This window comes from Salvelinus sp. IW2-2015, linkage group LG19 (assembly GCF_002910315.2).
Source record: "Salvelinus sp. IW2-2015 linkage group LG19, ASM291031v2, whole genome shotgun sequence".
Lineage (NCBI taxonomy): Eukaryota > Metazoa > Chordata > Actinopteri > Salmoniformes > Salmonidae > Salvelinus > Salvelinus sp. IW2-2015.
Window position 1 is genome coordinate 20,776,760 of NC_036859.1, and position 23,259 is coordinate 20,800,018.

Consider the following 23,259-nt stretch of genomic DNA (forward strand, 5'->3'; position numbering starts at 1 on the left):
GCCTAGTAAACCAAATATCAGATCGATAAAGGTATGGGGTCAGTATCGCCAACGTCAATATCGTGTTCTATTAAGTTTGTAGGGGTATCAGAAAACAAACCTGGAAATCTGCAAATCAGACCAACCATCTCTTTCCGCCCATCAACAGGTAGATGAGCGAGAAGGCTATCTAAAATATCCAGTGTCTTTGAATTTTTCAATCTACCCTGCAGTATGCAATCGTCGGGACCAGGAACATCTTCTTCCTCATGCATGAMCCTAGCATGACAAGAACCCAGCGAAATAACGGTATTGGCCAAAAGAACAGGTTTACCGTCCTCTGTAGACTCCCACTGTACAACCTCAGAGGAACGTGCATAATAGGGTTTTAACAAATTTACATGGCACAGTTGGTGTGCTTTTCTCCGTTCTGGAGTGGCAACTAGATAGTTTTGCTCAGTGCACTGGCGCACAACCGTATATGGACCTTGAAACAGTAGTGACACTCTTCAAAGTGATCTTTACCACAGGAGTCAGGCTCAACCCTAATTGAATGAAACTCTGCCCGTGAACCAAAGTATCTCGGTGAGCGAGGCCCAAATCTCTCCAAACGCCCCTACTCAATCAGAATACGGGGCTCTGCAAAGACACTTGTGAGTCAAAACATACTCGTCCGCCAAAACCGCAGCTTCAGCGGTAGTCTTTACTTTTCGTTCGTTAATGTATGTGGCTATATGATATGGGATGGTGTCCTTAAATTGCTCTAGCATAACCAGATCACACAGCCCTTGGAAAGTCATACCTGCAGAGGCGGAACAGCAGCGATTAAACTGTGAAGATAACAACCCCTAGGYAAATCTGGGTCACCTTCCCAGAGCAAACTCTCCCCTGAGAGCTTTCCTTCCCTAACCAGCTCTAGCCGCTCTTGTTGCAGCTTGATTTTAGCACGCTCCAAATCCTGTTTAAATTCCAATTCCTTTTCATACTTTACATGATCAGCACGCTCCAAATCCTGTTTAAATTCCAATTCCTTTTCATACTTTACCCAATCAGCACGCTCCAAATCCTGTTTAAATGCCAATTCTTTTTCATATTTTACACGGTCCTGCTCTAGCTTCTCACGATCATGCTCTAGCTGTAACAGAAGCATTTCTTTCTGCTGTTCAAAAAGAAGACTACTAGGACTAACAAATGGAGCGGACCTTGTAACGTTACRGGGAGATGGCGAGTCCTCAGCAGAGGCTGCCCCAGTGGTAACTTCAAGAATACCACTCTCCGTCAGATTGGCCTTCAATATCAACCTAATAGAATTTTTTTGACGTTTATCACTCATTTCAACCTTGTAGTGTTCAGAAATCTTCAACAGCTGTTCTTTAGTACATCATTCTAACAGTTCCTCTGATGGAAAGCGAATGAACTTGTCTACATTAGACGCCATAGTCAGAAGTAAAAGAAAAAAATCTCACTCTTCTCCTCTGCTGAACACACCAGACCGTACCACAAGAGAAGTAACAATCACACTGGGCACCACAGAAGAAAGATGAGATACATATGGAGCTTCCCCAAAACCTACAGTAACTCAACCCTAGTTTTCGTGCAGATTTGCGGTGGGTAATTATGCACTGTAGCCCGCTGGCAAGGAAATAAACCACCCAGCACGCTGGCCACGGATGTGCCCCCGAGACAACTGCTCAGTCCACAGACACCACACAAAAATAACAAACAAAATAACCATGCCCAACGTATTCCAAAATGAAACACATCGCTAAGCCTAACAGGGGAAAAAGGCTATAGCTMCGGGTAGCAAGTTTCACTACCCTATCCAAATCTCCCACTGAGGTACACAGCCGATTGTACTCACCTCCTCAGACCGATGTCCCAACAGCAAGTAGAGCAAGAGTTTCCAGGCTAGGCAGGGGCCTGGAAACTAACCAATGAACTMTCTCCAACGCAGCACACAACTAACTATACACCGCAGAGGCAAGTTTACCAAAAACAAACAAAGGCAACCAATACTGGGTCTATCAAACTCAAAAACTGTTACAGAAGATGCAAACAAAGCACCTACAGAATTTAACATTAACTCCACATTTTCTCCCTAACACAACACACATACTAGTAAGTCAAACGACACTAGTATTAGTCCTTCATAATGCAACAAAGTGCTATACGTCAAAATGTCTAGGAACAACCCTTATGATCCCGGATGAGCTCCCACTTGTCACGAACCGGCTCGAAGTTCGTAACAAAAGGGAGACAACGTGGAGACAACGTGGAGACAAGGAATAACAAAATATATTTATTAAATAAAGTAAACTAAATACAATTAACAATGGTGTGTGTAATCAGTAATGTAAGTGAGTGTTTTGCATGCATAAATGTGATAATGCGGGGTGTTGAAAGGTGCCAAAGCAAACAACCAAAAGGCCACAAAAATACCACAACAAAATCTATAAAGGTGTCTGCATTTCTCTGACGACCCTCCCGGCTCCGCCCACCGACATCCYATTAAGGAAAACAAGAGCAAAGAGAAAGAATTCGGCAGACAGAGTGGGAGGGTTGTCACACAAGTGTCAACACCAGGAGGACTAGCAAAAGGAGAATAGCAAAAGCAGGAGAACGGGAAAAAACGCTGGTTGACTTGAAACATACAAGACGAACTGCCACAGAGAGACAGGAAACACAGGGATAAAWACACTGGGGAAAACAAGCGACACCTGGAGGGAGTGGAGACAATGACAAGGACAGGTGAAACAGATCAGGGTGTGACAGTACCCCCTCCCCTAGGGGCGCTACCTGGCATCCTACCTGGGCGCATATCTGGCTGTCTTAAGCAGGGACCCAGCACCTCTCCTCTGGGCCATGACCCTCCCAGTCAACCAGGTACTGGAAACCCCTGCCCCGTGGTCAAACCCTCAGGAGGCATCTCACCATATACGCTGTCTGGCCATCGATGACCCGGGGGGAGGGATGGGCCTTGAAACAGAAGACAAAGGACAGTGAGACACAGGCTTGATCCTAGACACATGGAAGGTAGGGTGAATACGGAGGGTACGGGGTAACACAAGACGGACAGCAGTGGAACTCAGGACTCTGGAGGTGGGAAAAGGACCAATGAAATGGGGAGACAGCTTGCGGGACTCCATCCGAAGGGGCAGATCCCGAGTGGAAAGCCATACCCTCTGCCCAATGCGGTAGCGGGGAGCTGGGGTCCAGCGATGGTCCACTTGTCGATGATACCTGGAGTTGGTCTTGAAGATAGCCGCCCTGGCTCTTCTCCAGATATGTMGACAGCGGCGGACAAACATCTGGGCCGAGGGTACGGTGACCTCCTGCTCTTGAAACCAACAGTGCGGTATCATCTGCATAGAGGAAAAGGTCACATGTACAGGCAGATTTCAGATCATTTATATCCACACTGTACAAATAAAATGTATTCCCCATTTGAATGTTTCTAATGTACAATCTACAGTACATCACTGTGAAATGCTAGTTACATCACTTTTTCAAAATATCAAATTCCCTACTGTACCTGGCTAAGGATTCACATTACAGCTGGCCAACTGGGTTTCTCAACTCCACAATATGTATGTGAATGATGTAGCTACATCGTGGAGTTGAGAAACTCGGCTAGCCAGCTAGTAGCTATAGATTGTAACACCAGATAATGTGATTTAACCAAAACATTTTGGCATCCATTATATTGTTTAGTGTAGCAAAAATAATTTTAGACCAACCTTAGCGATAGCGTCTTTGTCCTCAATTTGTCGAAAAGGGAGTGTCATCAAATGTCCGTGACAGGTTGCAAGGGGTCCTTTTGAATTTATAAAATGCTAAGTTATTAAAATAAATAAACATTTTCTATTTCAAGTCTTCTCTCGTTGATTGAGACAGGTGTCTGTCATCATGACATGTGGCACTTTGGGGTGGACACACTTGGCTCAATCAATGAGAGAAGACTTGAAATAAACAAGATGGCGGTGAACACATTGTTGAATGTGGAGCTAATGTTGTAAACCGTGATTGACCACACACTCCAGCACACTAGGTGGCGGCATATACCTTTAATGTTTGTTTTTTCGGACTGCCATTATATCGAAGAAGAAGAAGTAGTACACGTTGTATTATTTCATATTTATTTTAATAACAGAGCATTTTCTAAATTCAAACGGAACCCCTGCAATTGGACACRGATATTTTTTGGGACTCCTGTTTCCACAAATGAAGGACGATTTGCTACACAAAACAGTACCTAACCTGTAGCTCCCTGTATAATGGATACCAAAATGTTTTGGTTAAATCCCATTATCTGGTGTTAAAATCTGGAGCTAGCCAGCTAGTTACTTTACTAAGGCTTCATGCATGCTTAATCTAACTATATATTGTGACTAGATCAGGCCTCCGTTCTGGTTCTGATCAACCAGGCTTTTGTTCCAGCCCAGCACCAACACGTCAGATTCAATACTTTGTTATCCAGACTGGAGATCATGATTTGAGTTAGTTTAGTGCTGGGGCTGGAACAAAAGCATTCACCCAGTACAGCAGCTCTCCAGGACCCTGAGCTATATATAGATGGGTAACACCCACCCTCCAGTCTTGCTGGACATAGACAACAAAATCAATACATTTTGAGAATGTAGGCTCATCTATTAGAGCTGGGCCATATGGACAAATATCCATATTGCCAGAACCCTGAATTGATGCAAGAAAAGGAGTTTATAACATTGTGCACCACAGTTTTTATTTTGATCATCCTTTAAACTAGTGCAATTAGTTTGATGGTTGTAGCCATCAAATGTCCCATTAACAATCACCCATATTAGCAAACAGATTTAATTTAAAACTTCACATTTCTCTAGTATAGGCTACGTATTGTAATGAACGATATCAGAAAAATGCCTGCAATAAGTGATCGGTATGTGTCACACCCTGGCCTTAGTTACCTTTGTTTTCATTATTATTTTAGTTAGGTCAGGGTGTGACATGGGGAATGTATGTGTTTTGGTTTGTCTAGGGGTTTGTACGTTTAATGGGTCAGTGTCTTGTCTAGGTGTTTGTATGTCTATGGCTGCCTAGATTGGTTCTCAATTAGAGGCAGCTGTGGTTTATTGTCTCTGATTGAGAGCCATATTTAAGGCAGCCATAGGCATTTGGGTTTTGTGGGTAATTGTCTATGTTGTATGTTTGTAGCTTGTGTGTGCACTTACGTTTATAGCTTCACGATCGTTTGTTGTTTTGTTTAGGTTTATAATAGTGTTTGTTTCGTGTTTTTCTTTATTCTCAAATAAAAGAGAATGTATTTTTCACACGCTGCGCCTTGGTCCACTTCTTCCACTCAAGACGATCGTGACAGTATGGTTGGTGTCGATMATTTTTGGTTTATTGTCCCAGCTCTAGTGTCTATATATTTTACATGTAGCATTGTGTATTATATTTCTATTTATTGGACTATAGCATCAAGGCATATGCCACTGAAGAACATCAAGATGGTCCATCTGTATTCCCACCCAGACCTCCCCATACCTGTCAATATGCCTGCAGACACTGTTTGACAAGGATGCCTTGCTCAGCTGGGGTTACTGATGAAAAGGGGGTGACTAGCCTATAGTGTACTGTACTTGCAAAAATAGGGACACGGACATGCCATCCTTCCACATTTTATATATCCTTGCAGTAAATTACCTATTTAGGTATCCTAGAGCAGACTAAAATTCATTACATTTTATTTAATAAATAGAACATGACCAGTATTTGCAGAAGTGGAGGCTCCTCAGAGGAGGAAGGGGAGGGACATCCTTGTAACGTCCTGACCAGAGTTCTTATGTGTTTTGCTTGTTTAGTGTTGGTCAGGACGTGAGCTGGGTGGGAATTCTATGTTGTGTGTCTAGTTTGTCTGTTTCTGTGTCCAGCCTAATATGGTTCTCAATCAGAGGCAGCTGTCAATCGTTGTCCCTGATTGAGAATCATATATAGGAGGCTTGTTTTGTGTTGGGATTTTGTGGGTGATTGTTTCCTGTCTCTGTGTTTTGTCTGCACCAGATAGGGCTGTCTCGGTTTTCACATTCGTTATTTTGTTACTTGTATTAGTGTTACCGTTTATTCGTCTAATTAAACATGTTGAACACTAGCCGTGCTGCATTTTGGTCCTCTCCTTCACCTATGGAAGAAAACCGTTACAATCCTCCTTAGTGAATTTCATAAAAAATCTAAATAGTTAAACATTAAAAAAGCTATCCTTTTTAGATAAAACTATACTAAATATATTCATATGTGCCAGTGTTGTGCCTTTAGATTTTGAGAAAATGAACAACTAAGGAAGACTTTTTCAGCTCTCTCATTGACTTCTCAAACCCCAAGCCTGGCCTACACTGCTTGGTCTGTTTCGCAGGCGTTCCAGGAAGTCTTGCGATGTTGCGCGTCTGGGTTTAAAAACTGTGACAAAGTAGCCAATCGCCGCTCAGATTCACACATCGAGGAAATAAAGGTTGATCAAATAGGAATGAAGGCGGGATCTGCATTGAATAGCAATAGAGATAGGGAATTCATTTCCTTATTCCGCATTGTTCCCCAAAAAATTCTGCTAGTCTGTGTGACAGTAGACTGTTCTAGATTGCGCAGATTGAAAACGCACCAGTTTGAATAAACATGATGCAATGTTCCAAGTTGTCAAATTAGGGTTTGTAAGGTCATGAAACTTCATGGAAATTAGTTGAATTATTTTTGTTAATGTAATTCACGAAGGCACCCTCTTAAACATCTACATACCAGCAATTATTACCAGCATGTCTGTGTGCTGGGTTTGTGCCAGTGTGAGTGGGCCGTTGCCCGAGGAGAGAGAGCAGGACATTTTGTCACGCCCTGACTTTAGTTATATTTGCTTTCTTTATTATTTGGTTAGGTCAGGGTGTGACAAGGGGTGGTTTGTTTAGTTTTTGTATTGTCTAGGGGTTTTTGTTTTGTCTAGGGTTTTTTGTTATCTATGGGGATTTTGTATTGTCTAGGGGTTGTAGGTTTATGGTGGCCTGAGTGGGTTCCCAATAAGAGACAGCTGTTTATCGTTGTCTCTGATTGGGGAGCCTATTTAGGTTGCCATTTTCCATGTTGGTTTGGTGGGTAGTTGTCCATGTTTAGTTGCCTGTGAGCACTATGTTGGCGTCACGTGGTTGTTTTGGTGGTGAATTCTTATATTAAACAAGTATGTACGCTCTAAACGCTGCGCCTTGGTCCACTCCTTTAAACGGCCGTGACACATTTGAGCAGCAGGTATAACATAATGGCAGACAACAGACAAACCAGTAGCAGTTCTCGCTAGTTAACTCTAGCTATCTAAGCATTAACGTCATTGTCGCTTTTCCACCTGCACTGTAGACTCTAAATGAATCTGCACCGTTGGAAAACTGGGATTCCCCTCTATTAAACAGTAGCCATGTAATTGCAACAACACAAAAAAATATTCTAATAATWGTCTAAATGACAAATAACTGGCTGTGCATAGATCTCCGCTGAAACATAAATATTTTAGCCTTATACACTGAACAAAAATATAAATGCAACATGTTAATTAAAGTGTTGGTCCCATGTTTCATGAGCTGAAATAAAAGATCTCAGAAATGTTCCATAAACAATAAAAACATATTTATCAAAACTTTTGTGCACAAATTTATTTCCATTCCTGTTCAATCTAATTTATTTATAAAGCCCTTCTTACATCAGCTGATATCTCAAAGTGCTGTACAGAAACCCAGCCTAAAACCCCAAACAGCAAGCAATGCAGGTGTAGAAGAAACTCCCTAGTAAGCCAGAACCTAGGAAGAAACCTAGAGAGAACCAGGCTATGAGGGGTGGCCAGTCCTCTTCTGGCTGTGCTGGGTGGAGATTATAACAGGAACATGGCCAAGATGTCATAGATGACTAGCAGGGTTAAATAATAATAATCACAGTGGTTGTCGAGGGTGCAACAGGTCGCACCTCAGGAGTAAATGTCAGTTGGCTTTTCATAAGCCGATCATTCAGAGTATCTCTACCGGCTCCTGCTGTCTCTAGAGAGTTGAAAACAGCAGGTCTGGGACAGGTAGCACGTATGGTGAACAGGTCAGGGTTCCATAGCAGAACAGTTGAAACTGGAGCAGCAGCACGGCCAGGTGGACTGGGACAGCAAGGAGTCATCAGGCCAGTAGTCCTGAGCATGGTCCTAGGGGCTTAGGTCCTCCGAGAGAAAGAAAGAAAGAAAGGAGAGAAGAAAGGAATTAGAGAGAGCATACTTAAATTCACACAGGACACCGGATAAGAGGAGAAATACTCCAGATATAACAGACTGACCCTAGCCCCCGACACATAAACTACTGCAGCATAAATACTGGAGGCTGAGACAGGAGGGGTCGGGAGACACTGTGGCCCCATCCGACGATACCCCTGGACAGGGCCAAACAGGCAGATACAAAACCCACCCACTTTGCCAAAGCACAGCCCCCACACCATAGAGGTTCTTCAACCACCAACCTACCATCCTGAGACAAGGCCGAGTATAGCCCACAAAGATCTCTGCCACGGACAGATCCACAAAGATCTCTGCTCCAAAAGGGGAGCGCCAACCCTGGACAGGAAGATCACGTCAGTGACTCAACCCACTCAAGTGACGCACCCCTCCTAGGGACGGCATGGAAGAGCACCAGTAAGCCAGTGACTCAGCCCCTGTAATCGGGTTAGAGGAAGAGAATCCCAGTGGAGAGAGGGGAACCAGCCAGACAGAGACAGCAAGAGCGGTTCGTTGCTCCAGTGCCTGTCCGTTCACCTTCACACTCCTGGGCCAGACTACACTCAATCATAGGACCTACTGAAGAGTCTTCAAAAATACTTAAAGTTTGAGACTGAGTCTGCGTCTCTCACATGGGTAGGCAGATCATTCCATAAAAATGGAGCTCTATAGGAGAATACCCTGTCTCCAGCTGTTTGCTTAGAAATTCTAGCGACAGTAAGGAGGCCTGCGTCTTGTGACCGTAGCGTACGTGTAGGTATGTACGGCAGGACCAAATCGGGAAAGATAGGTAGGAGCAAGCTCATGTAATGCTTTGTAGGTTAGCAGTAAAACCTTGAAATCAGTCCTTGCCTTAACAGGAAGCCAGTGTAGAGAGGCTAGCACTGGAGTAATATGATCACATTTTGGGGTTCTTGTCAAGATTCTAGCAGTCGTGTTTAGCACTAACTGAAGTTTATTTAGTGCTTTATCCGGGTAGCCGGAAAGTAGAGCATTGCAGAGGTCTAACCTAGAAGTGACAAAAGCATGGATTCATTTTTCTGCATCATTTTTGGACAGAAAGTTTCTGAATTTTGCAATGTTACGTACAGTATATGGAAAAAAGCTGTCCTTGAAACAGTGTTGATATGTTCGTCAAAAGAGAGATCAGGGTCCAGAGTAATGCCGAGGTCCTTCACAGTTTTATTTGAGACGACTGTACAATCATCAAGATTAATTGTCAGATTTAACAAAAGATCTCTTTGTTTCTTGGRACCTAGAACAAGCATCTCTGCTTTGTCTGAGTTTAAAGGTAGAACATTTGCAGCCATCCACTTCCTTATGTCTGAAACACAGGCTTCCAGGGAGGGCAATTTTGGGGCTTCACCATGTTTCATCAAAATGTACAGCTGTGTGTCATCCATTAGTAGCAGTGAAAGTTAACATTATGTTTTCGAATGACACTACCAAGAGGTAAATATATATAGTGAAAACAAATAGTGGTCCTAAAACATAACCTTTTACATTTACAGTTGATTTGTCAGAGGCCAAACCATCCACAGAGACAAACTGATATCTTTCCGACAGATAAGATCTAAACCAGGCCAGAACTTGTCCGTGTAGACCAATTTAGGTTTCCAATCTCTCCAAAATAATGTGGTGATCTATGGTATCAAAAGCAGCACTAAGGTCTAGGAGCACGAGGATAGATGCAGAGCCTCGGGTCGAACGCCATTAAAAGGTAATTTACCACCTTCACAAGTGCAGTCTCAGTGCTATGATGGGGTCTAAAACCAGACTGAAGCGTTTCGTATACATTTTTTGTCTTCAAGAAGGCAGTGAGTTGCTGCGCAACAGCATTTTCAAAACATTTTGAGAGGAATGGGAGATTCGATATATGCCGATAGTTTTTTTATATTTTCTGGGTCAAGGTTTTGCTTTTTCAAGAGAGAATTTATTACTGCCACTTTTAGTGAGTTTGGTACACATCTGGTGGATATAGAGCCGTTTATTATGTTCAAAATAGGAGGGCCAAGCACAGGAAGCAGCTCTTTCAGTAGTTTAGTTGGAATAGGGTCCAGTATGCAGCTTGAAGGATTAGAAGCCTTGATTATTTTCATCATTGTGTCGAGATATAGTACTAAAACACTTGAGCGTCTCCCTTGATCCTAGGTTCTGGCAGAGTTGTGCAGACTCAGGACAACTGAGCTTTGGAGGAATACGCAGATTTAAAGAGGAATCCGTAATGTGCTTTCTAATGATCATGATCTTTTCCTCAAAGAAGTTAATGAATTCATCACTGCTGAAGTGAAAGCCATCCTCACTTGCGGAATGCTGCTTTTTAGTTACCTTTGCCACAGTATCAAAAATACATTTTGGATTGTTCTTATTTTCCTCAATTAAGTTGGAAAAATAGGATGATCGAGCAGCAGTGAGGGCTCTTCGATACTGCACGRTACTCTTTCCAAGCTAGTCGGAAGACTTCCAGTTTGGTGTGGCGCCATTTCCGTTCCAAATTTCTGGAAGCTTGCTTCAGAGCTCGGGTATTTTCTGTACACCAGGGAGCTAGTTTCTTATGACAAATGTTTTTTGTTTTTAGGGATGCAACTGCATCTAGGGTATTGCTCAAGGTTAAATTGAGTTCCTCAGTTAGGTGGTTAACTGATTTTTGTACTCTGACGTCCTYGGTTAGGCGAAGGGAGTCTGGAAGGGCATCTTGGAATCTTTGGTTTGTCTGAGAATTTATAGCACGACTTTTGATGATCCTTGGTTGGGGTCTGAGCAGATTATTTGTTGCAATTGCAAACATAATAAAATGGTGGTCCGATAGTCCAGGATTATGAGGAAAAACATTAAGATCCACAACATTTATTCCACGGGACAAAACTAGGTCCAGAGTATGACTGTGGCAGTGAGTAGGTCCGGAGACATGTTGGACAAAACCTGTTAGTGAGCATTTCTTCTTTGCCCATAATACATACACCTGACAGGTGTGGCATTTCAAGAAGCTAAGTAAAAAGCATGATCATTACACAGGTGCACCATGTGCTGGGGAAAATAAAAGGCTACTCTAAAATGTGTAGTTTTGTCACACACACAATGCCACAGATGTCTCAAGTTTTGAGGGAGTGTGCAATTAGCATGCTAACTGCAGGAATGTCCAAGAGAGCTGTTGCCAGAGAATGTAATGTTAATTTCTCTACCATAAGCCACCTCCAACGTTGTTTTAGAGAATTTGGCAGTACGTCCAACCGGCCTCACAACCGCAGACCATTAGTGTGAAGTTATGTGGGCGAAGGGTTTGCTGATGTCAACGTAGTGGTGGTGGGGTTATGGTATGGGCAGGCATAAGCTACGGACAACGAACACAATTTTGACAAAAAGGCCCATTGTGAGGCCCATATTTTTAAGGTATCTATGACCAACAGATGCATATCTGTATTCCCAGTCATGTGAAATSCATAGATTAGGGCCTGATTAATKAATTTACATTTACTGATTTCCTCATATGAACTGTAAATCAGTAATATTTTTGAAATTGTTGCATGCTGTGTTTATATTTTTGTTCAGTAGATATAAACATGTCTAGTTAGATACTGTACTGTACTTTGCTTTGAAGTGTTGTCGGGGAATCAGAATTAGCTAAGTAACATAGATAATTAAGATGTCTTATCTGCAGAATATGTTTATATGATTGAACTGTTGAACTCTTGTTATTAGAATGTCTCCCTACAGACTCTGGTGTTGGCGATTGCACTTCCTCCCTCATATGGGCCTCAGTCACMTGGGTCCCATATGAGGGGAGAAGTCAGGCTTGTCTATCACATGTCCCTGTTGCTATGCAGAATATGAGAAAGAGATTAGGGCAAAGGAGGTGAGAAGGGAACATTGTGGAGACAAGTGATTGGTTCCCCATTACTCACACCATCCCTTCACATGGTTCATATTAGATACACATTCACCTATGGAAACAATGTCTGTGCGTCAGTCACCCCCTCTTTGGGTCTTGGGGGAGATTGTCCTCTCCCCTGGTTCCCTTTTTAGCAAGATGGAGACTAAGTAACGAAAGATGTCATTTTGTGTTCTTTGTACTGAACAAAACAACAAGTTCTTTGTACTGGAGGCAGAGTGCTGGCACAGGATGTGTGGGGTTGGTGTTTGGAACCATTGTACGTCATCTCTGAGGTTGCACCTATCTTGCGATGGTATATAACCAAGAGGCTCACTCCACTCAGTGGGCCTTCACTCTATTCCCTTTTGCGGAGGTATTGTGACCATCTCCCTTATCGATAAGTTATTTTGATAAAGTTTATATCCTGATTGGTGATTGACCTTGTCTCTCCTCATTATTGATTAAAATATATACCCCAGAAGTAGCTTACCTTACCCATTTGATCCCTGATTCATTGAATGAGGGAATCATTTAATAAAGACAAAAGAATTTGGTTGTAATGTTACAATATTTTATATCAAGGGGGGCAACCATCCTCCAGGATAGCTACTCCATGGGTTTGCAGGCTTTTGTTCAAGCCCTGGTCTAACCACAATGTAGCCTAAACATCAGCTGCTCAGCAGGGCCATGATAAGATGGCGCCGACAGACATGGCAGCTCTGCTTCTAGCTCCTAAGCAACTTTGCAGTGTTGTTTTTTTGTGTGTTATTTCTTACATCATTAGCCCAGAAGGTTTTTTGTGTTATTACATACAGCCGGAAAGAACTTTTGGATATCAGAGCAGCGGTAACTCACCAGCATTATGACCAGGAATACGACTTTCCCGAATTGGAGCCTTTGTTCTTAACCCCAGGGCAATTTATCTTATCCAAGAGGCTGCTTCAAGACGCCGCCGTCGGAGAAGCGGTATACGGAGTGGCCTTCTAGTCCAACTCAGGACGCATGCACACCATCCACTGCTTCCGAGTATATTACTTGTTAATGTTCATTCTCTGTACAATAAAGTAGACGAGCTCAGGGTGAGGATCTCCTTGCAGAGAGACATCACGGACTGTAACATACTCTGTTTCACGGAATCATGGCTCTCTCCGGATATACTGTCCCGTTCATACAGCCATCTGGGTTCTCAGTACATTGCACAGACAGGAATAAAGAATTCTCCGGGAAGAAGAAAGGCGTGGTGTATGTTTCATGATTAACTACTCATGGTGTGATTGTGATAACATACAGAAACTCAAGTTCTTTTGTTCACCTGACCTAGAATACCTCACAATCAAATAACGACCGTATTACCTCCCAAGAGAATTCTCTTCGGTTAAAGTTACAGCCATGCATATTCTCCCTCAAGCCAATACCACGATGGCCCTCAAGGAACTACACTGGACTTTGTGCAAACTGTAAACCACATATCCTGAGGCCGCATTTATTGTAGCTGGGGATTTTATCAAAGCAAATTTGAGGAAAATGCTACCGAAGTTCTATCAACACATTGACTGTAGGACTCACGCTGCTAAAACGCTCAACCACTGTGACTATCCCTTCTAGGATGCCTACAAGGCCCAACCCACCCTCCCTTCGGAAAATCAGATCATGACTCCATTTTGCTCCTCCCTTATAGGCAGAAACTCAAACAGAAAGTACCTGTGCTAAGGTCTATTCAACGCTGGTCTGACCAATCTGAATCCATGCTTCAAAATTGTTTTGGTCAAGCGGACTGGAATATGTTCCAAGTAGCCTCTGAGAATAACATTGACGTATACACGGACACATTGACCGAGTTCATCAGGAAGTGTATAGGGGATGTTGTTCCCACTGTGACTATTAAAACCTACCCAAACCAGAAATCGTTGATAGATGGCAGCATTTGTGCAAAACTGAAAGCACGAACCACCGCATTTAACCAATGCAAGGTGACTGGGAATATGGTTGAATACAAACAGTGTAGTTATTCCCTCCAGAAGGCAACCAAACAGGCAAAACGTCAGTACAGACACAAAGTGGAGTCGCAATTCAACGGCTCAGACATGAGACGGATATGTGACAGGGTCAACAGACAATCACGAATTACAAAGGGAAAACCAGCCACGTCGCGGACACCGACGTCTTGCTGCCGGACAAGCTACACACCTTCTTCACCCGCTTTGAGGATAACCCAGTGCCACTGACGCGGCCCGCTCCCAAGGACTGGGCTCTCCTTCTCAGTGGCTGACGTGAGTAAGACATTTAAGCGGGTTAACCCTCGCAAGGATGCCGGCCCAGACAGCATCCCTAGCCGCGTCATCAGAGCATGCGCAGACCAGCTGGCTGGAGTGTTTACGGACATATTCAATCTCTCTCTCTCCCAGTCTGCTGTCCCCACTAGCTTCAAGATGTCCACCTTTGTTCCTGTACCCAAGAAAGCAAAGGTAACTGAACTAAATTCTATCACCCCGTAGCACTCACTTCTGTCATCATTAAGTGCTTTGAGAGGTTAAGGAACATATCACCTCTACCTTACCTGACAGCTCATCATTAAGCTCGGGGCCCTGGGTCTGAACCCTACCCTGTGCAACTGGGTCCTGGACTTCCTGACAGGACGCCCCCAGGTGGTGAAGGTAGGAAACAACACCTCCACTTTGCTGATCCTCAACACAGAGGCCCCACAAGGGTGCATGCTCAGCCCCCACCTGTACTCCCTGTTCACCCATGACTGCGTGGCCAGGCACGCCTCCAACTCAATCATCAAGTTTGCAGACGACACAACAGTAGTAGGCCTGATTACCAACAATGACGAGACAGCCTAAAGGGAGGAGGTGAGGGCCCTGGTGGAGTGGTGCCAGGAAAATAACCTGATTGTCGACTTCAGGAAACAGCAGAGGGAGCACGCCCCTATCCACATTGACGTGACCGCAATGGAGATAGTGGAAAGCTTCAAGTTCCTCGGTGCACACATCACTGACAATCTGAAATGGTCCAAGCACACAGACCGTGTGGTAATGAAGGCGCAACAGCGCCTCTTCAACCTCAGGAGGCTGAAGACATTTGGCTTGGCCCCTAAGACCCTCACAAACTTTTACAGATGCACAATTGAGAGCATCCTGTCAGGCTGTATCACCGCCTGCTACGGCAATTTCACCACCCGCAACCGCAGGGCTCTCCAGAGGGTGGTACAGTCTGCCCAACGCATCACCGGGGGCACACTGCCTGCCCTCCCAGGACACCTACTGCACCCGATGTCACAGGACGGCCAAAAAGATAATCACGGACATCAACCACCCGAGCCACGTCCTGTTCAACCCGCCACCATCCAGAAGGTGAAGTCAGTACAGGTGCATCAAAGCTGAGACCGAGACTGAAAAAACAGCTTTTATCTCAAGGCCATCAGACTGTTAAATAGCCATCACTAGCCGGCTACCACCCGCTTACTCAACCCTGCTCCCTAGAGGCTGCTGCCCTATATACTGTACATAGACATGGGATCACTTTAATAATGGAACACTAGTCACTTTAATAATGTTTACATAATGCTTTACTCATTTCATATGCATATATTGTGTTCTATTCTACTGTATTTTAGTCAATGCCACCCCAACATTTRAATATTTCTTAATTCCATTCTTTTACTTTTAGATTTGTGTGTATTGTTGGCAATTGTTAGATACTACTGCACTGTTAAAGTAGGAACACAAGCATTTCACTACACCCGCAATAACATCTGCTAAATATGTGTATGTGACCAATAAAATGTGATTTGATTTGATAAGCAGACTTGGGTGTTTCAGGGCTGGATCAAAAGCCAAGCCTGCACACCCAGRACCTCTCCAGATAGAGGGTTGACCACATTTTAACAACATGTGACTAACAGTGCAGTTCTACTTTGTGGGGGTTTGATCAAGGGCACAACGGCAAGAGAGAGAGAGAGAGCTAGCTAGCTAGTTATATTTGGTTGTATTTATTTTTATATTATATTTATTTATTACTTTCACTTAACTAGCAAATGCAGCTAGCTAGTTAAGCCTACTCAAACAGAGAGGTATGCTATGTTAGCTAGCTGGCTATGGCTATCCAACACTGGAACTATTCCAAGTCAAGTTAAGCTTTTTAACTGCTAAASTGCTTTCTGACTGTACACTATACTACATGATTGTAGCAGGTTTACTAATGTGTTAGTTCTAGTAGTTCTAGTTGACTATAACATGACAACGATGTAGGCTGTGTGTAGGGGTCATGGTATGAAGGTTTGGCTTGGAAAGGTTTTTCACCTGGTGACAGACATCTGATGTGTTGTGCACTGAAGTCCACAAGCGAAGAGAAAAGGTGAGAGGAGGAGAGCGTGTAGATAGTTGCGAGAAGGGATTATATATGTACAACGAGCAAAGTGATCATGCTCAACCTGTGTACCTACATTGTAAACTTTCATTCATAGGCTAGGTTGTAGCAACCTCATGATGGGTACAGGGAAAATTTGAGTAGCATGTAGTAGCTTGAACCTATCGATGTTACATTAAGCTGGATGAATGGAATATTAATGAAAAAAATGATCATCCTCCGCATCTTAAACGGCACCGATCACTACTGATTTGCATTACATACATTCACTCACTGATCATGTATTGTTCTCTGTTTGCAGTGAGCTGAGCATTAAGAATTGGATCATGTCCATGTTATATGCTGGGCATGAGTCTCACATGGCCTACCTCCATCCCTACTGTGCACAGGAAAAGACATTAACCCACCTGACTCGACCCTGGTTTTCTTTGCAAGCCGCTTCCTGTCTTTCTGGGTGCCTTATACAGAAAGGTGTGGTTTGACTCAAAGAYGTTTCTTATTCTCCTTTCTTTTGTTTTGTTTCAGAGTTACAAGTAAGGACGATTACTTTTTAAGTGTCGGCCTGGCCTATATGTTCATCAGGATCACCTGGCAAATCCTAAACCTCTGGGACTGAGTATTATCTGAGTGAACCATGTGGAGTGTTGCCAGAGGAAAAACAGGGAGTGTAACATTGGGAAGAGACCCAGGACAGAGAACAAGGGAGCTTTGGATGTGAATGACACTCAACCCTCCTCTGCTTCAGCTTCCAAGCCTGAGAGCAGATCTAGTAGCTGTACTGACCGAGTTTAGCCATCAGGTGGGAGTAGAACCTCAGGGAGCAGCTGCAGCAGGAATGGCATTGACAAATAATTTTACCATCATTTAACTAGGCAAGTCAGTTAAGAACAAATTCTTATTTACAATGACAGCCTAGGAACAGTGAGCTAACTGCCTTGCTCAGAATGACAGTTTTTTACCTTGTCAACTCCGGGATTCAATCTAGCAACCTTTCGGTTACTGGCCCAACTCTCTAACCGCTAGGCTACCTTCCTCCCCTCGTAGAGGATAAGGAGCCATGCAAACAGGCTTGTTCAAAGACTGACATTGATGTCTCAACGACCTACACTGTGCACAGCCTTCTCTCAGCAAACTGATCCATACATACTTGACATCGACCTTGATTTTTTTCTCTTGTAAGAATCCCTTCAAGGAGATGTCCACACAGGTAAAGGCAATGATCTGTAACTGTTGGAAACGAGAGGCTTAGCCTTCTCAAGGAAACATATACTGCTGAGATGAAGCAGATTTCTTACTTAGTATCAGCAAAAGTGTTGTAAGATGTTTAGATGTGTTGCTTTTCTTTGGAAATCATGTCATGATTTGACGCCATCAGTTTTACTCCCCCTCCTCTTTTACTCCCCCTCCTACCATAGGAGCAGTACACTATTCTACAGGTGCTGTGTATACAGCTTTATTAAACCTAGTGAAGACCCAGATGAGATAAGAGAAAATACTGTGTCTTTTCCAAAAGTGTTATGTGTTTCAGAAGGTGTCTTTGTATCAGAAGCATGTGGTGTTTCTCTTCTACTGTACACTACAACTGTGTCATGTTGTGTTGTGTTCAGGAGGAATTGACAGAGTGTGTGAAGAGACATTTCCAGCAGCTGGAGGATCTGGAGACAGCATTTGAAGACCTGGTGGAGGATGATAGTAAGGAGATTGTCAGGTGCTGGGCTGCCAACCCTGGGTAGGGTAAATCTCTACCTGCCTTACAGTAACTCTGTTGCCAACCCTGGATAAATCTGCTCTAGCTGCCAGGCAGAAACTGCTGCATCACCCCAACTAGGCCTAATCTTCAGTCGGAAACCTTTTTTCTTAAGAACCMTTCTCTCAGCACTGTTCAGTCATATAATACCAGCACAATATCAGAACTGGGGAGAGGTTAGATTGAGATCTACGTCTGGTGATTTTTCCCTCATACATCAATATCTATGCTATTCCTCCCATGAACAGATATAATATATTTTGTGTGTAATCAAGTTTTTCTTGGGGGTTGATCACCTCTCTGTTGTCTGCCTCTCGTTGATACCAGTTGTCATAGTCTCATGTCAGAATTAGACGTTCATCCATGTTTAAGGTTAAGTTCAGGCATTATCTCCAAATTATTACGGTAAGGGTTAAGGTTTGGGAAAGGCTTAAAACAAAAAATATACATAACTACTTTCTATAGCTGAACAACCTTTCGAATCAGAGGCAAGAGGCAGATACTTATGCCCATCCGCCATCTCCGTCCAYAACTCCCTAGCAAACCCGAAACCAACTTGAAGGTAACAGAGCTCACTGTTGCCCCGAGTGGCCGGTTTCCACGKCATCTTCTGACGTCCTCCGACAGGGATGGACATCGAGTACTGACCTGTATCATGGGTAACCTGGCTGCTCACTGTCTGAATTAGATTTGGATGTCATAAGGCTATCATTGTAGCTTAAACGATACATGCATGGTACTGTAGGGTGTCTCCTGGTTGGGGAGGTGATGTTCATGTTGGAAATATATCTCATATTTGTTTTCTAATCAAATATTTGCACAATCATAACGTGGCCTGTGACTACGAACTTGTAAAATTACTGCTTTTTCAACGATATGGTCATCACCATTGGTATATTTTTCTTGCTACATTGCTAATTCAATATATTTCCAGGGAAGGGAAATGGAATGAGGAAGAACATAATGTAGCACTAATGACAAAGGTCAATCTCTAAATTTAGCCTGTCATTTACAATCAATCTCTAATTTTAGCCTGTCATTTACAATCAATCTCTAAATTTAGCCTGTCATTTACAATCAATCTCTAAATTTAGCCTGTCATTTACAATCAATCTCTAATGTAGCCTGTCATTACAATCAATCTCTAAATGTAGCTGTCATTTACAATCAATCTCTAAATTTGCCTGTCATTTACAGCTAAAAGGGTTTTACTTTGCTGCTTCTTTTCAACCTTTTACTCTTAAAGGCACAATGCTGATAAAACGATGGCTTTCATTATGTGGATGGCTCATACTATTCTATCCCTTCCTGGTGCTTCTCCCTCTCTAATAGGGGTGATGATGAGGATGTTGTTGATGATGATGATGATGGATGAATGTGCAATAGCAGGGTCTGACCTGTGATTGTGTCTCCCTCTCTAATAGGGTGATGATGAGGATGTTGATGATGATGAATGTGCAACAGCAGGGTCTGACCTGTGATTGTGTCTCCCTCTCTAAATAGGGGTGATGATGTTGATGATGATGATGTGATGATGAATGATGTGCAACAGCAGGGTCTGCCTGTGATTGTGTCTCCCTCTGTGATGGTGGTGGTGATGATGAATGTTCAACAGCAGGGTTTGACCTGTGATTGTGTCTCCCTCTGTGATGGTGGTGGTGATGATGAATGTTCAACAGGCAGGGGTTTGACCTGTGATTGTGTCTCCCTCTGTGATGGTGGTGGTGATGATGAATGTGCAACAGCAGGGTTTGACCTGTGACTACTTGGAGCTACCCCACCACATTAGCGGTGAGGATGAGACTGAGAGACTGGTCCTGGCGGCGGAGCTCATTCTGGAGGCGCTGACCCAGCCCACCTTTATCACCGTCTCCAAGAATGTCAGTGTCAGTTGTGTAACAATACTTTAACGTACCTCTTAAGTTGTTCTTTGGGGTATCTGTACTTTACTTTTTATATTTTCAACAACTTTTACTTAACTACATTCCTAAAGAAAATAACATTTTCTCTGACACCCAAAATGGTCCAATTCATGCACTTATCAAGAGAACATCTCCGGTCATCCCTACTGCCTCTGATCTGGCAGACTCACTAAACACACATGCTTCATATGTAAATGATGTCTGAGTATTGGATTGTGCCCTTGGCTATCCGTAAACAAAACAAAAACAAGAAAATAGTGACATCTGGCTTGCTAAATTTAAGGAATTTGAAATGATTTACACTTTGACTTTTGATACTTAAGTGTATTTTAGCAATTACATTTACTTTTGATACTTAAGTATATGTAAAACCAAAGACTTTTACTCAAGCAGTATTTTACTGGGTGACTTTTACTCAAGTATGACATTTGGATACTTTTTCAACCACTGGTCAGCGCCACTCACCCTCCCTGGAAAACAGACATCTTACTTAACTGAAGAACATGGGACACGTTGTAGCACTGGACATGTAGCAAACATTTTTTGTGGTTGTTGATAGCCGTCAATTTGCTTTTTGTCAAATGTAGAGAGCAAGACAGAAGCTTTAGGCATATGTCAAAGATGTGACTGTGAAAAAAATTGTCTTGACACCTATAGACACAGTTTGTTCTAGCACAAGAGACCATGTGCTCTGCTATTATTAAGAGGGTATGTGAGGGTATTGTGGCTTTTGTTAAAGAAAATGGCTAAAAGCATAGGCCTACCCCTTGCTAGCTTAAAACCTGTTTAGGCCAGGGGTGCTGCTAGCGGCACTCCTCCCACATTCCATTGAAAAGGCAGAGCGGCAAATWAAAAAAWAAWAATCTTTGAAATATTTAACTTTCACACATTAACAAGTCCAATACAGCATTTGAAAGATAAACATCTTGTCAATCCAGCCAACATGTCCGATTTTTTAAATGTTTTACAGAGAAAACACCACATATATTTATGTTAGGTCACCACCAAATAAAAAAAGACAGACAGACATTTTTCACAGCACAAGTAGGCTGCAGGTAGCATGCACAAGCCAACCTAACTAACCTAGAACCAACCTAAATAACCTAGAAAAAACTACCTCAGATGACAGTCCTATAACATGTTACACAATAAATCTATGTCAAAAAAATTGCATATTTTAGCTATAAATCAGTTTTACATTACTGCTACCATCATAGCTACAGTCAGAAATTGCACGGGAGTAGCCAGAGAAAATAGACACCAACGTCAACTACCTAATTACTCATCATAAAACATTTCAGACAAATATATGGTGGATAGCTAATGAAAGACAAATATCTTGTGAATACAGACAATATTTCCGATTGTTGAAGTGTTTTACAGCGAAAACACAATATATCGTTATATTAGCTTACTACAATAGCTAGCACACAGCAACATTGATTCTAGTCAAACGGTAGCGTTAGCACAGTTCGACAGATATATGAAAAAGCATCCCAAATTGGATCCTTATCTTTGTGGATCTTCCATCAGAATGTTCTCCAAGGGGTCCTTTGTTCAGAAACGTCTTTATTTCGATCCAGAACGAACAATTTCCCTCTTGAATTAGCAAGCACACTTGCCGTGCGATGCTAACCTCTCATTCTTGAACCAATTCTTGCGTCGCATCACGTCTAAAGTCCAGAATAAATTTCAATAATATAATTAAACTATATTGAAAAAACATACTTTAGGATGATATTGTGACATGTATYAAAGAAAATCGAAGCCAGAGATCATATTCACCTTTAAAAAGGTTCTTCCATGAGCCGAGTACAGGTCCTATTTCGCGCCCAGGAAAAAAATACAAGTGCGCACGTCTCAGTCCAAGAGGTTGTGTTCAGTCCCTGATCGAGATAATCAAGTGACTTCTTCTCTCACTTCCGCATGACACCCAGGCGAAGGCGTATGACGTGTTTCTACAGTCATAAGTGACATGCCCTTTTATAGACAAGCTCTTGAAGAGAGAGTTCGCTTTTGGAAATCTCACTTCCGGTTAGGAAATGGTCTGTAAAAGGAGTTCTGTTTCACTTAGAGAAATAATTCAAACGTTTTTAGAAACTAGAGACTGTTTTCTATCCAATAGTAATAATAATATGCATATTGTACGAGCAAGAATTGAGTACGAGGCCGTTTAAAAATCATACGATTTTCACCAAAAGTGAAAATACCCCCCCCTGGTCCTCAACAGGTTATTAAGAATTATTTTATTTTTATGGACCTGATTATATAAAGCGATCTATAACAACGCTTTAGTCCACAATGCTTTATGCTAGTTTGCAAGCTGTAAAAAGCAGGAGAAAGATGTGACTCTGGGATGTCTTTGGTTTGTCTCTATGACATTCAGAGGCTGCGCAACCTTCTATAACCATGGAGACAAAACATTTACTTTGCTTGGGAAGTAATGTGTGATTCTGTCAATATCAATTGACGTAAGACATTTCAACAGGCTATTCAACAACATACTAACTCTAAATCAGTCAGGAACAAGCCAGGTAGCCTAAGAAGGAACGAAAATTAATTATTTAGGCTATATTATTATTATTTCAAGGCTATAGCCTGCCATTTAAGAAATCAATTGTGAAGCATTGGTGACACGCTGGCATGAGCGCTCAGCAACACATCAACAACAGCACCTCAACAACATGCCTACACGTTTCGCATTTAGGCTGTATAAAATGAAATAAAAAATATATCATTATTTAGAATGAAATAATAATGGGAAAAAATGCCTTATTAGGCTATTGTGCCTTCAGAAAGTATTCATACCCCTGGACTTGTTCGACATTTTGTTGTTACAGCCTATATTCAAAATTAATTCAATMGTTTTTTTCCCCCTCACCCATCTACACACAAGCCCATAATGAGAAAGTGAAAATGTGTTTTTAGAAATGTTTGCGAATTTATTGAAAATGAAATATAGAAATATCTAATTTACATAAGTATTCACACACCAGAGTCAATACTTTGTAGTAGCACCTTTGGCAACAATTACAGCTGTGAGTCTTTATGGGTAAGTGTATAAGTGCTTTCCACTTTTGGATTGTGCAACATTTGCCCATTATTATTTTCTAATTCT

At 42.4% G+C, this 23,259-nt stretch overlaps 1 pseudogene; it reads left to right on the plus strand.

The window, feature by feature from the left end:
• The first annotated feature begins 3,005 nt into the window (after positions 1 to 3,005).
• Positions 3,006 to 22,548, plus strand: LOC139029322 (UPF0489 protein C5orf22 homolog; annotated as a pseudogene).
• Positions 22,549 to 23,259: the final 711 nt, after the last annotated feature.